Source organism: Dendropsophus ebraccatus, chromosome 4 (assembly GCF_027789765.1).
Source record: "Dendropsophus ebraccatus isolate aDenEbr1 chromosome 4, aDenEbr1.pat, whole genome shotgun sequence".
Classification (NCBI taxonomy): Eukaryota; Metazoa; Chordata; class Amphibia; order Anura; family Hylidae; genus Dendropsophus; species Dendropsophus ebraccatus.
Genome location: NC_091457.1, coordinates 130,974,080 through 130,988,870, shown reverse-complemented (window position 1 = coordinate 130,988,870; position 14,791 = coordinate 130,974,080).

Here is a 14,791-nt window from a genome sequence, read left to right as displayed (position 1 = left end):
ATAACACCGCCACACCAGACCTGACCAATACTGCCATACTGTAAATGGATAACACCGCCATACCAGACCAGACCAATACCACCACACTGTAACTGGAAAACACCACCACACCAGACCTGAACAATACCAACATACTGTGACTGGATAACACTGCCACACCAGTCCTGACCAATACCACCATAATATCCCCCCACCCCCGAAAAGACACCAGATTTACTGGCAAGTCTAAACGGGAGGTGGGAGACTAAAAAAAAAAAAAGATGTTTCCTTCCCCCTTTTCCCTGGTGCTGCCCCCCTGCTGGGTGCTGCCCTAGGCACTAGACCATGGGTGCCTACTAGTAAATACGGCCCAGTAAGGTCCCTTTAAATGGGCTGAGTGCTGCCAGGAGTGCCAATCTTGTTTAAATTGATTGTGCTGATTAGGTTCCCAGCAGCGCTTAATAGCTGTGGTAAGGAGCCTCCCTACCATGTCCTAGGTTAATCTTTAGGTACCTTCTTATGCTGGCAAAACGTCCTTTACTGTCGCTTGCGAAGCAGGGAAAGAGCCGGGAACTAGTCATCTGGGCTGTGACTAGTCACGGCTCTCTGTCCTGTCAACGCTCTCTGCTGGGTGATTGATAGGCAAGGAGGCCAACGGGCCTCCTTGCCTGTCAATCACCCTGCATAGCGGGTAGGGGCGGTCTTGGCATTTCTGGGGCCCCAAGCGGAGTTATGTCTGGGTCCCCCCCCCCTCAACACGTGTTCCAAAACAATAGACCGCTGTGTGTTGCCCCCAGTAGTATATACCCCTTGTGCGCTACTGCCAGTAATATATATTCCTTGTGTGCTGCTCCAATAGTATATACCCCTTGTGTCCAGCCCCCAGTAGTATATACCCCTTGTTTGCTTCCCCCAGTAGTATATAGACCCCTGTGTGCTGCCCCAAGTTGTATATACCCCCTGTGTGCTTCCCCACTAGTATATAGGCCCCCTGTGTGCTCCCTCAGGGGTATTTAGCCCCCCTGTGTGCTCCCCCACTTGGATATAGACCTCCTGTGTGCTTCCCCACTTGGATATAGACCCCTGTGTGCTCCTTCAGTAGTATATATACCCCCTGTGTGGTTCCCCCAGTAGTATATAGACCCCCTGTGTGCCCTACCAGTATTATATAGACCCCTTGTGTGCTGCCCCATTAGTATATAGCCCCCTGTGTGCTCCCCCAGTAGTATATAGCCCCCTGTGTGCTCCCCCACTTGGAGAGAACACAGGAGGTCTATATCCAAGTTGTATATAGATCCCATTCTGCTGCCCCAAGTAGTATATAGACCCCCTGTGTGCTGCCCCCAGTAGTATATAGACCCCTCTGTGAAGCCCCAGTAGTCTAAAGCCCCCCTGTGTGTTCCCCCTGCTATATAGACCCCCCAATGTGCGCTCCCCCAGTTAAACAGACCCCTGTGTGCTCCCCCTCCCATATAGTATATAACACAATAAAACAAACACTTATACTCACCTGGGTCCGAGCGTCTCCTCTTCTCTTCACACTTGTGGCCGCAGGAAGGGTTTTCCCTGCGATCACAAGAGGCCGCACTCCCCTTGTCCTAGCGCCGATGCTCCAGTGATGTCACTGGAGCATCGCCACCACAAGGACAGAGCAGCCACTTGTGACCGCAGGGAAAACCCTTCCTGCGGCCACAAGAGTGACGGACGGGAAGGGAGCTAATGTCTCCCGCCCTGTCAGTGCTGCTGCATGTAACTATGAGCGCTCATTACGAGTGCTCTTAGTTACAGTTCAGATGGAAGCAGCGAGCGGGGCAGCGGCCCTGTCCAGCGGTCTTGAGCACAAGAGCGGGGCGAGGGGGCCCCCCTAGATGTTGGGGGCCCCAAGCGATCGTTTGGGGTGCTTGGTGCCAAAGACCGCCACTGATAGCGGGCATGGTAGGGAGGCTTCTTACCACGTCTAATAAGCGCTTTTGGGAACTTAATCAGCACAATTCCACTAATTGGTTCCCTTTAAATAGTTCTGCTGATTGAGCGAACATGACTGTTCACACACCTGATGTACTCACTTGGAATTAGTGATATTTAAAGAGGATTTCCAATTAAAACTTACTTGTCTGCTATACACAAGATAGGAAACAAGTAAGAGATTGCGGAAGGCCTTACCTCCATGCCCTGCAGCGATCTCCAGATTTTTTATTTTGAGTACCACTGTGGGTTGGCATGGCACCCATGGCTCTATTTATTCTCTAAGGAGCCACCTGAGAGAGCCGAGTACAGCACTTGGCTCTTTCCAGCGGCTTCCTAGAGAATGAATAGAGCTGCTTGTCACGTGCCAACCTGTGGCTTTTTCTTTTAAAAACAAAGGAGCCGGGGGCTGATCTGGAGTTTGCCAGGGGGCATGGAGGTTGGACCCCCGCAATCTCTAACTTGTCCCCTGTGGATAAGGGACAAGTAAGTTTTAATCGTAAAACCCCTTTAAGGAGGGTGGTGAAGCAGTGATCAAGAGAGGGCGTGTGCTCTAAACGTGTCTATTTTCCTGTGGGCCTTTACTTCCATTATTTGTGAGCCGCACATCCCCAATTACACAAGGGAAACTACTGATTTTTTTACCTGGTAAAATAGCCGATAGAGTTCCCGCATCACTGCATTCTGAAAGCTGCAACTATAATTTTTTTTTAGCTTTTGACATAGCTATATTGATTTTTGTAGGCTTTTTATTTTTTAAGAACACCTACTCAAAATGTACCCAAAAAAAGTCTCCCCACAAAAACTCATAACTTTTTTGTTAAGTCAACTGAGCTGTGTGAGGCGATTTTTTTTGCAAAAAAAAAAAAAAAAATTGGTGTCTTGTTGTTTTTATTAGTTTTATATTATGCTAGAAACAGCTGAGATGAGCGAACCTGCCTATTGCTATGGCTGTATTCCATTTTTCCAGGCAGACCTCAGGCTGTATCCACCCTCTCTACGGAGCGGGCAGACAGCGGGAATCAGACGCCGAGAGTTCAGGTTCATACGAACCCGAACCTTGGCAGGTTCGCTCATCTCTACTTTTGACCTCTTACTTTGTTCCATTTATTAGGAGGTGCAAAAAAATAGCAATTCTGTCATTGTTTGCATTTTTTTACGGCATTCATCATGTGGAATAAATAACATAATCATTTTAAAGTTTGTTTTTACTATAAAAATTATGTTATAAGGGACTATTTTTCAAGTTTGCTAAATTTAACTTTTCTTAAACTTAAACTTTTTTTTTTTTTTTTTTTACTCTTACAAGATGGCTTCAATGTACAGTATAAGCAGAGCCGTTTTAATACATTGGTGGGCCCAGTGCACAGCCCTCAAGAGTGGGCCCCCCCTTACCTTTCTGCACATTGTATAATGTACTGAATTTGCCCCCACACTGTATCAAGAGCCCCAATACATACAGTAGTTACCTTATAACACTCCTACCACCATACAGTGATTACATATTACATAAAAACTGCACTAAACAAAACAGAAAGATATCGCCAATGATACCATTACATAATACCGCCACACCATGACCCCTATCAGTACAACCCTATAACAGAGTGTAGTTACATCCAGTGACTCACCGGGGGCGTCTTCTCCGATCAGAGTCTGTCACCTTTTCTTTTTCTCTCCATCCAGCGTAGGCCACCTTGAAGTCTTCTCCTGGCTGTGAATCTTCTCTCCAGAATCTGCCAGACAAATATTTTAGGCTCCAACACATACAGTAGTTAGGTCCCTTGTACCCCTATACAGTAGTTACACCCCTCTGTACCCCTACATAGTTACACACCCCTCTGTGCCTCCATAGTTTTAAGGTGTCCCTGTAGTATATAGCCCCTCATGTGCTCCTCCAGTTATATACAGCCCTCCTGTGCGCTCCCCCATTAGTATATAGCCCCCCTGTGCACTCTCCCCAGTAGTATATAGCCCCCTGTGCTCTCCCACAATAGTATATAGCCCCCCTGTGCTCTCCCACAATAGTACATAGCCCCCCTGTGCTCTCCCCCAATAGTATATAGCCCCCCTGTGCTCTCCAACAGTATATAGACCCCTATGCTCTCCCACAACAGTATATAGCCCCCCTGTGCTCTCCCCCAACAGTATATAGCCCCCCTGTGCTCTCCCCCAATAGTATATAGCCCCCCTGTGCTCCCCCCAATAGTATATAGCCCCCTGTGCTCTCCCCAATAGTATATAGCCCCCCTGTGCTCTCCATAATATATAGCCCCCCTGTGCTCTCCCCCATAGTATATAGACCCCTGTGCTCTCCCACAATAGTATATAGCCCCCCTGTGCTCTCCCACAATAGTATATAGCCCCCCTGTGCTCTCCCCCAATAGTATATAGCCCCCCTGTGCTCTCCAATAGTATATAGACCCCTATGCTCTCCCCCAATAGTATATAGCCCCCTGTGCTCTCCCCCAATAGTATATAGCCCCCTGTGCTCTCCCCAATAGTATATAGCCCCCCTGTGCTCTCCATAATATATAGCCCCCCTGTGCTCTCCCCCATAGTATATAGACCCCTGTGCTCTCCCACAATAGTATATAGCCCCCCTGTGCTCTCCCACAATAGTATATAGCCCCCCTGTGCTCTCCCCCAATAGTATATAGCCCCCCTGTGCTCTCCAATAGTATATAGACCCCTCTGCTCTCCCACAATAGTATATAGCCCCCTGTGCTCTCCCCCAATAGTATATAGCCCCCCTGTGCTCCCCCATAGTATATAGCCCCCTGTGCTCTCCCCAATAGTATATAGCCCCCCTGTGCTCTCCATAATATATAGCCCCCCTGTGCTCTCCCCCATAGTATATAGACCCCTGTGCTCCTCAATAGTATATAGCTCCCTGTGCTCCCCAATAGTATATAGCTCCCCTGTGCTCCCCAATAGTATATAGCCCCCTGTGCTCCCCAATAGTATATAGCTCCCCAGTGCTCCCCCATAGTATATAGCCCCCTGTGCTCCCCCATAGTATATAGCCCCCTGTGCTCTCCCCCATAGTATATAGACCCCTGTGCTCTACCACAATAGTATATAGCCCCCCTGTGCTCTCCCACAATAGTATATAGCCCCCCTGTGCTCTCCCCCAATAGTATATAGCCCCCCTGTGCTCTCCAATAGTATATAGACCCCTATGCTCTCCCACAATAGTATATAGCCCCCTGTGCTCTCCCCCAATAGTATATAGCCCCCCTGTGCTCCCCCCCAATAGTATATAGCCCCCTGTGCTCTCCCCAATAGTATATAGCCCCCCTGTGCTCTCCATAATATATAGCCCCCCTGTGCTCTCCCCCATAGTATATAGACCCCTGTGCTCCTCAATAGTATATAGCTCCCTGTGCTCCCCAATAGTATATAGCTCCCCTGTGCTCCCCAATAGTATATAGCCCCCTGTGCTCCCCAATAGTATATAGCTCCCCAGTGCTCCCCCATAGTATATAGCCCCCTGTGCTCCCCCATAGTATATAGCCCCCTGTGCTCCCCAGTAGTATATAGCCCCCTGTGCTCCCCAGTAGTATATAGCCCCTTGTGCTCCCCCATAGTATGTAGCTCCCCTGTGCTCCCCCATAGTATATAGCTCCCCTGTGCTCCCCCATAGTATATAGCTCCCCTGTGCTCCCCATAGTATATAGCCCCCTGTGCTCCCCATAGTATATAGCCCCCTGTGCTCCCCATAGTATATAGCCCCCTGTGCTCCCCATAGTATATAGCCCCCTGTGCTCCCCAGTAGTATATAGCCCCCTGTGCTCCCCAGTAGTATATAGCCCCTTGTGCTCCCCCATAGTATGTAGCTCCCCTGTGCTCCCCCATAGTATATAGCTCCCCTGTGCTCCCCCATAGTATATAGCTCCCCTGTGCTCCCCATAGTATATAGCCCCCTGTGCTCCCCATAGTATATAGCCCCCCTGTGCTCCCCAGTAGTATATAGCCCCCTGTCCTCCCCTATAGTATATAGCCCCCTGTCCTCCCCCATAGTATATAGCCCCCTGTGCCCCCCCCATAGTATATAGCCCTCTGTCCTCCCCCATAGTATATAGCCCCCTGTGCCCCCCCCCCCATAGTATATAGCTCCCCCTCCCATATAACATTGAAAAAAACAAACACTGTTACTCACCTGGGTCCACGCGTTCCTCTTCTCTTCCCTCTTGTGGCCGCACTTCCTGCAGTCACAAGAGGCTGCACTCCCCTTACCCTCGCGCCGACGCTCCAGTGACGTCGGGCGCTAGAGGGAGAGCGCGGCCTCTTGTGACTGCAGGAAGTGCGGCCACAAGAGGGACTGACAGGGAGGGAGCCAATGGCTCTCTCTCTGTCAGCGCCGCAGCAGCAGCGGACGGGGGCAGCGGCGAACGCCGGGGGGGGCCCTGCAGGGGGCGCCATGGAGGGGTAAGTAGATTACCCATCCATGGCGCTCCCCCCTGACAGGCTGGTGGCCGGAGCCCTGTGCGACCGCATTGGTCGCACATAGCAACGGCCGGCCTGCTCGGGGGGGCCCCTTTAACCAGTGGGCCCGGTGCACGTGCACCATGTGCCCTCTGGTTAAAGCGGCCCTGAGTATAAGGGCCAGTTCACACTGAGTAACCACGGCGCGATTCTGCGGCGGAATCCCGCCGTGCTCGGTGTGTTGCTTTGAGTGAATGGGAGAGCGCGCGCTCGTCCGCTCCCTCTCCTCTCCACTCAAAGAATGAGCATGTTCATTCTTTGAGCAGAGAGCTGCGGCAGTGGACGAGCGCGTGCCCTCTCCATTCACTTACAGCAGCACACTGAGCACGGCGGAATTCCGCGGCGGAAATCTCTGCCGCGGAATTCCTACGATCTTGCTGAGTGTGAACTGGCCCTAAGAGCCTATCAGGCATACATTAAAGGCAAACCTGTGGGCTGTCACAAGGCATAGTTTCTCCCCTTTGCCTCAAAACTCCTGGAACAGCATGTCTACCATGAACTATCCTCCCACTTTTCATCCAACTCGCTTTTTGACTCCCTGCAATCCGGCTTCCGCCCCCACCACTCCACAGAAACTGCCCTCATCAAAGTGGCTAATGACCTGCTGACTGCCAAAGCCTCACGCCAATATTCTGTGCTCCTTCTCCTTGACCTATCTTCTGCCTTCGACACAGTCGACCATTCTCTCCTCTTACAAATTCTCTCATCCCGTGGCGTCACCTGCTCAGCCCTCTGCTGGATCTCCTCTTACCTCTCCAACCGCACTTTTAGTGTTTCCAACTCCTACACCACCTCCTCTCCTCGTCCTCTTACTGTTAGTGTCCCCCAAGGCTTTGTACTTGGGCCTCTTCTCTTCTCCATCTATACTTCTGGCCTGGGACATATCATAGAATCCCACGGCTTCAGGTACCACCTCTACAGGGCCGTCTTAACAGCATTATGGGCCCCTGGGCAGAGGTGCGAATTGGGCCCCACCCCCCGCGGCCGCCGCCATCAAAACCCCCCATCTTTGCAACCCCGCCCCTAGCCAGTACAATTACGTACAATAAAAAATACAAATTATTGTTCACATAAACTTTAATTCACAACACAGTCTTTCAGCAGCGCAAAAACAAAAAATAACCGTGCGTGCCGCACCAAACCAGACCAGGTTGGCTTCAAAGTATCCAAAAAACGCAATGGAGACAGCACTTCCAACAGCAATCTGCAGGGTTTATTGTCACACCAGTGCAACATATCTCATATATACAGAGGGGCAACAACATGACTATTATATTATATATGAACCATGTTGTTTCCCTGTATACAGAATACAGGGAAACAACATGGTTCATATATAATATAATAGTCATGTTGTTGCTCCTCTGTCTATATGAGACATGTTGTTTTGCCCTTCTCTATATATATGCCAGATAACAAGCAACAAATATTACCACCGCATACTGACTAACACCACCGCTGCTACTGACTAATCCACTGTACACAGATCACTATCACCTCATCCAGTCATATAGAGGTACCCAGCTCTACACAGGTTCTGTACACCATATACATTACAGTGCAGATACATCAAGTGACTCACATGGGACGTCTTCTCTGATCAGAGTTCTTCCCTTTTCATCTTCTTTTCCATTTGCCCAGTGCCGTTATGAGAACTTCTCCGAGCCACGAATCCACAGAATCTGCCAGACAGACATATTAGGCTCCACACTCTGTCACCATCCTCATCTCTCTACACACTGCACATCTGTATTGGCCCCTTATAGATAGCTCCCCCTGTATTACCCCCTTATAGATGGCTTCCCCCTGTATCCCCCCCTTATAGATGGCTCCCCCCTGTATCCCCCCCTTATAGATGGCTCCCCCTGTATCCCCCCGTATAGATGGCTCCCCCTGTATTACCCCCTTATAGATGGCTCCCCCCTGTATCCCTCCCTATAGATGGCTCCCCCGTATTCCCCCCGTATAGATGGCTCCCCCTGTATTACCCCCTTATAGATGGCTCCCCCTGTATTACCCCCTTATAGATGGCTCCCCCTGTATTACCCCCTTATAGATGGCTCCCCCCTGTATTACCCCCTTATAGATGGCTCCCCCTGTATTACCCCCTTATAGATGGCTCCCCCCTGTATTACCCCCTTATAGATGGCTCCCCCCTGTATCTCTCCCCGTATAGATGGCTCCCCCCTGTATCCCCCCGTATAGATGGCTCCCCCGTATTCCCCCCTTATAGATGGCTCCCCCCGTATCCCCCCCTATAGATGGCTCCCCCCTGTATCCCCCCCTATAGATGGCTCCCCCCTGTATCCCCCCTCGTATAGATGGCTCCCCCCTGTATCCCCCCCTATAGATGACTTCCCCCTGTATCCCCCCGTATCCCCCCTTCATATAGATGGGTCCCACCTGTATCCCCCCTTATAGATGGCTCCCCCTGTATCCCCCCCCCTGTAAAGATGGCTCCCCCCTGTATCCCCCCTATAGATGGCTCCCCCCTGTATCCCCCCCCTCTCGTATAGATGGCTCCCCCCTGTATCCCCCCCTATAGATGGCTCCCCCTGTATCCCCCCCCTCGTATAGATGGCTCCCCCCTGTATCCCCCCTATAGATGGCTCCCCCCTGTATCCCCCCTATAGATGGCTCCCCCCTGTATCCCCCCCTATAGATGGCTCCCCCTGTATCCCACCTATAGATGGCTCCCCCCTGTATCCCCCCCTATAGATGGCTCCCCCCTGTATCCCCCCTCGTATAGATGGCTCCCCCCTGTATCCCCCCTATAGATGGCTCCCCCCTGTATCCCCCCGTATCCCCCCTCATATAGATGGCTCCCACCTGTATCCCCCTTATAGATGGCTCCCCCCTGTATCCCCCCCCCTGTAAAGATGGCTCCCCCCTGTATCCCCCCCTATAGATGGCTCCCCCCTGTATCCCCCCTATAGATGGCTCCCCCCTGTATCCCCCCCCTCTCGTATAGATGGCTCCCCCCTGTATCCCCCCCTATAGATGGCTCCCCCTGTATCCCCCCCCTCGTATAGATGGCTCCCCCCTGTATCCCCACTATAGATGGCTCCCCCCTGTATCCCCCTATAGATGGCTCCCCCCTGTATCCCCCCTATAGATGGCTCCCCCCTGTATCCCCCCCTATAGATGGCTCCCCCTTTATCCCCCCTATAGATGGCTCCCCCCTGTATCCCCCCTATAGATGGCTCCCCCTGTATCCCCCTATAGATGGCTCCCCCCCTGTATCCCCCCCTATAGATGGCTCCCCCCTGTATCCCCCCTATAGATGGCTCCCCCTGTATCCCCCCTATATATGGCTCCCCCTGTATCCCCCCTATAGATGGCTCCCCCCTGTATCCCCCCCTATAGATGGCTCCCCCTGTATCCCCCCTATAGATGTCTCCCCCCTGTATCCCCCCTATAGATGGCTCCCCCGTATTCCCCCCCTATAGATGGCTCCCCCGTATTCCCCCCTTATAGATGGCTCCCCCGTATTCCCCCCTTATAGATGGCTCCCCCTGTATCCCCCCCTATAGATGGCTCCCCCGTATTCCCACCTTATAGATGGCTCCCCCCTGTATCCCCCCTTATAGATGGCTCCCCCCTGTATCCCCCCCTATAGATGGCTCCCCCGTATTCCCCCCTTATAGATGGCTCCCCCCTGTATCCCCCCCTTATAGATGGCTCCCCCCTGTATCCCCCCCTATAGATGGCTCCCCCCTGTATCCCCCCCCTATAGATGGCTCCCCCGTATTCCCCCCCTATAGATGGCTCCCCCGTATTCCTCCCTTATAGATGGCTCCCCCCTGCACAGCAGATTAAAAAAACAAACACCCAACTCACCTACCAGCGCTCCCCCATCGTTGCTTCCTCTCCTCTTCTGCCCCCGGCTCATGCGTCGCTCCCCGGGGATTCTCCGGGAGCGCACACATCCGGAAGCTCAGTGTGCGCCCAGGCCGGGACTTCCCAGGCGACGTGCACTGAGGTTCCTGATGCGTGCGCTCCCGGAGAATCCCCCGGGGAGCGACGCATCAGCCGGGGCCGGATTTCCCATTGGGAAAGGGGAAGGGGGGGCGTGCAGGGCCGTCTTACCCATTGGGCATGGGAGGCGGCTGCCCGGGGACCCTTGCGTCCTAGGGGGCCCCTGCCCGCTGTGACAGCGGGCAGGGGCCCCTAGGACGCAAGGGCCCCCGGGCAGCCGCCTACCATGCCCAATGGGTAAGACGGCCCTGCACCTCTACGCTGATGACACTCAGATCTACCTCTCTGGTCCGGATGTCACCTCTTTGCTATCCAGAAATCCAGAATGTCTATCGGCCATATATTCCTTCTTCTCTTCTCGCTTTCTAAAGCTCAACATGGACAAAACAGAACTTATCATCTTTCCCCCATCTTGCTCAACCCTGCCGTCTAATCTGTCAATCACTATCAATGGCTGCACTCTGTCCCCTGTCCCCCAAGTCTGCTGCCGTGGGGTCACCTTTGACTCTGCCCTGTCGTTTAAACCCCAAATTTAAGCCCTGACCACCTCCTGCCGCCTTCACCTCAAAAACATTTCCAGAATCCGATCTTTTCTCCGTATTTTACCAAACTGCTGGTACATGCTCTCATTATTTCCCGCTTGGACTATTGTAACATCCTCCTCTCTGGCCTTCCATATAACTCCCTCGATCCCCTCCAGTCTATCCTAAACTTTGCTGCCCGACTAATCCACTTTTCATCTCGCTTTGCCTCTGCCTCTCCCCTCTGCCAATCCCTCCACTGGCTCCCCATTGCCCAACGTATTCACTTTAAATCATTGACCATGACTTACAAGGCCATCCACAACCTGTCCCCTCCGTACATCTCTGACCTGATATCCCGCTACCGTCCCTGACGCAACCTTCGATCCTCCAGTGACCTCCGTCTGCGCTCCCCCCTTGTTTGTACCTCGCACAACCGCCTCTAAGACTTTGCCCGAGCCTCCCCCATACTCTGGAACTCGCTACCCCGACTCATCCGGCTCTCACCCACCATCAAGTCCTTCAAAAGTAACCTGAAAATCCATCTCTTAAAACTAGGCTACAACCTATAACAATTCTGCATCACACTTGACTGGCTGCACTTTACCTCCTGTTTGTCTCCTATTACCTCATAGATTGTAAGCCCTCACGGGCAGGGTCCTCTTCCCCATGTACCAGCCTGTCCTTTGCCTTCATGTAATGTGTTTTGATCTTGTATTGTTCTGCTTGTTACCCCTATCTATTGTATAGCGCTCTGGAATTAAGGGCGCTCTATAAATAAATAAATAAATAAATAATAATAATAATCAGGCCCGCTTCTGCCATGAGGCGGAATGAGTATTCCGCCTCAGGCGGCAGATTTTGCGGTCCTGCAGGGGGCGGCATGCCCGGCTGATAATCTGGCGGACCGGGCAAATGCCCACTGGGCCGCCCAGATTATCAGTTGTAGGGCCGCCTGCCGGGCCCCTCCAGAACATACACTACCGCCCCCACCTCCCTGGAACACCCAGGGGACGCGGCCGCCGGAGCTCTTCAAGGCGGATCTGCCGCTTTAAAAGTAGGGGGCTCCGCTACCGCTACCTGTTCTAACCAGTCCATTGAGCTTCCGGGACAGGTCACCTGATGCACGCCGGCCCCGTAAGCTCAGAGCTCCAGCCGCGTGCGCCGCACCTCTCCCGCGGTCCTGTGCGGTCAGCTGTTACATGTATGCCACTGAGCAGGAGACTAGAGAGGTGCGGCGCGCGGGGCTGGAGCTGTGAGCTTACGGGGCTGGCGTGCATCAGGTGACCTGTCCCGGAAGCTCAATGGACTGGTTAGAACAGGTAGCGGTAGCGGAGCCCCCTACTTTTAAAGCGGCAGATCCGCCTTGAAGAGGTCCGGCGGCCGCGGCCCCTGGTTGTTCCAGTGAGGTGGGGGCGGTAGTGTATGTTGGTGGTGGGCTTGCCGCGGGCCGCGGGCCCGCGCGCGCGCGGGGGGGGGGGGGGGGGGGGGCGGGGGGGTTCGAGTGCCAGTGAGGGGGGCGGCAGCCTGAGGTTTGCCTCAGGCGGCACAGACCCCAGAATCGGCCCTGATAATAATAATAATAGTTCTGCCATGGATGCCCATAGAGTCTAGTTAAAAAAAAAAAGTTTCACTGTTTTAGCTGAAGAGTAACTTTACATTTTTTTTTCTAGGACTAAAAAGTCTACAAATTTTGCACCCGATCTGTGTGCAGTCAGAGGCTCCTGCTGCCGGAAGATCAGGTATCTATGGATACAACCATGTCGGGTGAATAAAAAAAAAAACATACTCACCTGTCCTGATCCACTGACATTATTATGATACAACTAAGGGCCCTTTTACACAGAAAGATTATCTGACAGATTATCTGCCAAAGATTTGAAGCCAAAACCAGGAATGGATTTGAAAAGAGGAGAAATCTCAGGCTTTCCTTTATGACCTGATCTCTGTTTATAGTCCATTCCTGTCTTTGGCTTCAAATCTTTGGCAGATAATCTGTCAGATAATCTTTCCGTGTAAAAGGGCTCTTACTCCCAAATTACTGCACTTCCTTTCCTCAAGCTCAATTCAAGGAAGGGCCTTCTCAACCAATAAGTGGTCACAGGATAAGAAATGTGTTGGATCTCTGATAGGTCTCGCCTCTTGGATCCCCACATACATTAGCTTACAAACAGGAGTCACATATGCCCTCCTTTAAATGAAGCTGTGGTTAAGCACAAGCACTGGCAGTTTAAAGGGAAACTGTAAGCTGTAATACATGTTTCTAACAGCTGACACTTTCAGATAGCTGTTAGGTCAAGGAGACACATGGTACCTCTTATATATCTGTTTGTGCATCCTGAATGTAGAGAAATAGTTTTATTCTCTGGTACAAGGAGTCAAAGAAGCTGGCAGCTGAGTCCCAAGCAGGGTCAGCTATGGGAGGGGGGGGGGGGTAAGGAGGTATTACAACCTGCTGCACTTCCAGAGCCTAGGAAAGTCCCTTTAACTCTTTATACTATAGAATAAAGGCATTTTTATACATTCTGGTATAACAGACAGATATATGAGAGGTGTCTCCCTGATGAGTCTCCCTAATCTAACAGCTATGTAACAGTTTTGAACATGAGCAGTTTGGAACATGAATTGCAACTGACATTGCCTGTTTCTATCTATCTATCTATCTATCTATCTATCTATCTATCTATCTATCTATCTATCTAATCTATCTACCATATAAACTCTATTATATTATATTTGCCTCTCACCTGAATGACATTGATCTGTGATATGTTGAACTCTAGGTCACCTGCACTGAACCTACCCTGATTATTATAATCCGTCCTCAGATTATAATCATGAAAGTAATGCAGTTAATTCTGGATGTGTGTGTTTCTATGCAAGATAAAGGCACATTTCCTTCTGCTACATAAGTGGATTATATTCATTTTTTTCTAGCAAATTAATATTTGGGAAATGCATATAATACTTTAGTCTGAGAACACCATGCAACAACATGTTAGCTAAATACAGTCAAACTGACATTGTATTAGTAATAAATATATGGTAACTGTGTATATTGACAGCTCAGTAATAAAGAGGGATGGGTTGCAGAGGATTAGTGACTAGTAGATGACGAAAGTGGGAAGAATATTGCAATGATGAGGGAAGAAAGAAAGCGGTTTGCAAAGATTTTGTGGTTTGTTGTTCCATTGAAGAGGTAGTCGCATCAGGACATTCCTTTTTTTATGTTGTGCAGCTCTCTTCACATATGTGATGATAATTGAAGGGGTCTGCCTGCTAAGACCCCTGGTATTTTGCTGTATTTGCTAGAAGAAGCTGGCAGCATGTTCCACATAAATAACAAAATTCAGGCAATGATTTTTAAAATGGGCAATGTGGCATAGTGCCATTAGGGGGAGCCCTTGGCCCAGCCCAGCTACAGACAATCGTTTATGTCTATGTAATATATTTAATAAAATGATCTCGGAGACAAAGATGTCTCTTCTGTTTCTACCTGATATTACCAGGCCATAGGACATTATTTAATTTGCTCATTGTTAGTTTCAGTTATCTTGTATTTTAAGCTAATTTAATTAGATTTTTTTTTCTTCGAATCATTGTCATTTTGGACGATAGTGATAAACTGCATTCTCTCATGTTTGACACTCTCTGAAGTAATGCCTGCTCGTATTGTCATGTTCAGTACTGAGGATGGTCATTACCTATTACTTTAAGGTTGGGAGGTAAGTTGGTCCACAGTGGAAAAAAGGGGTGAATGGTTACTCACGTTAATAAGGCTGAATAATTTAAAGGGGGCATGGCCGCTTTTTGAAAATGTTGCCAACAGGGTAAACATCAAGAAAACAGCCCTTCAACAA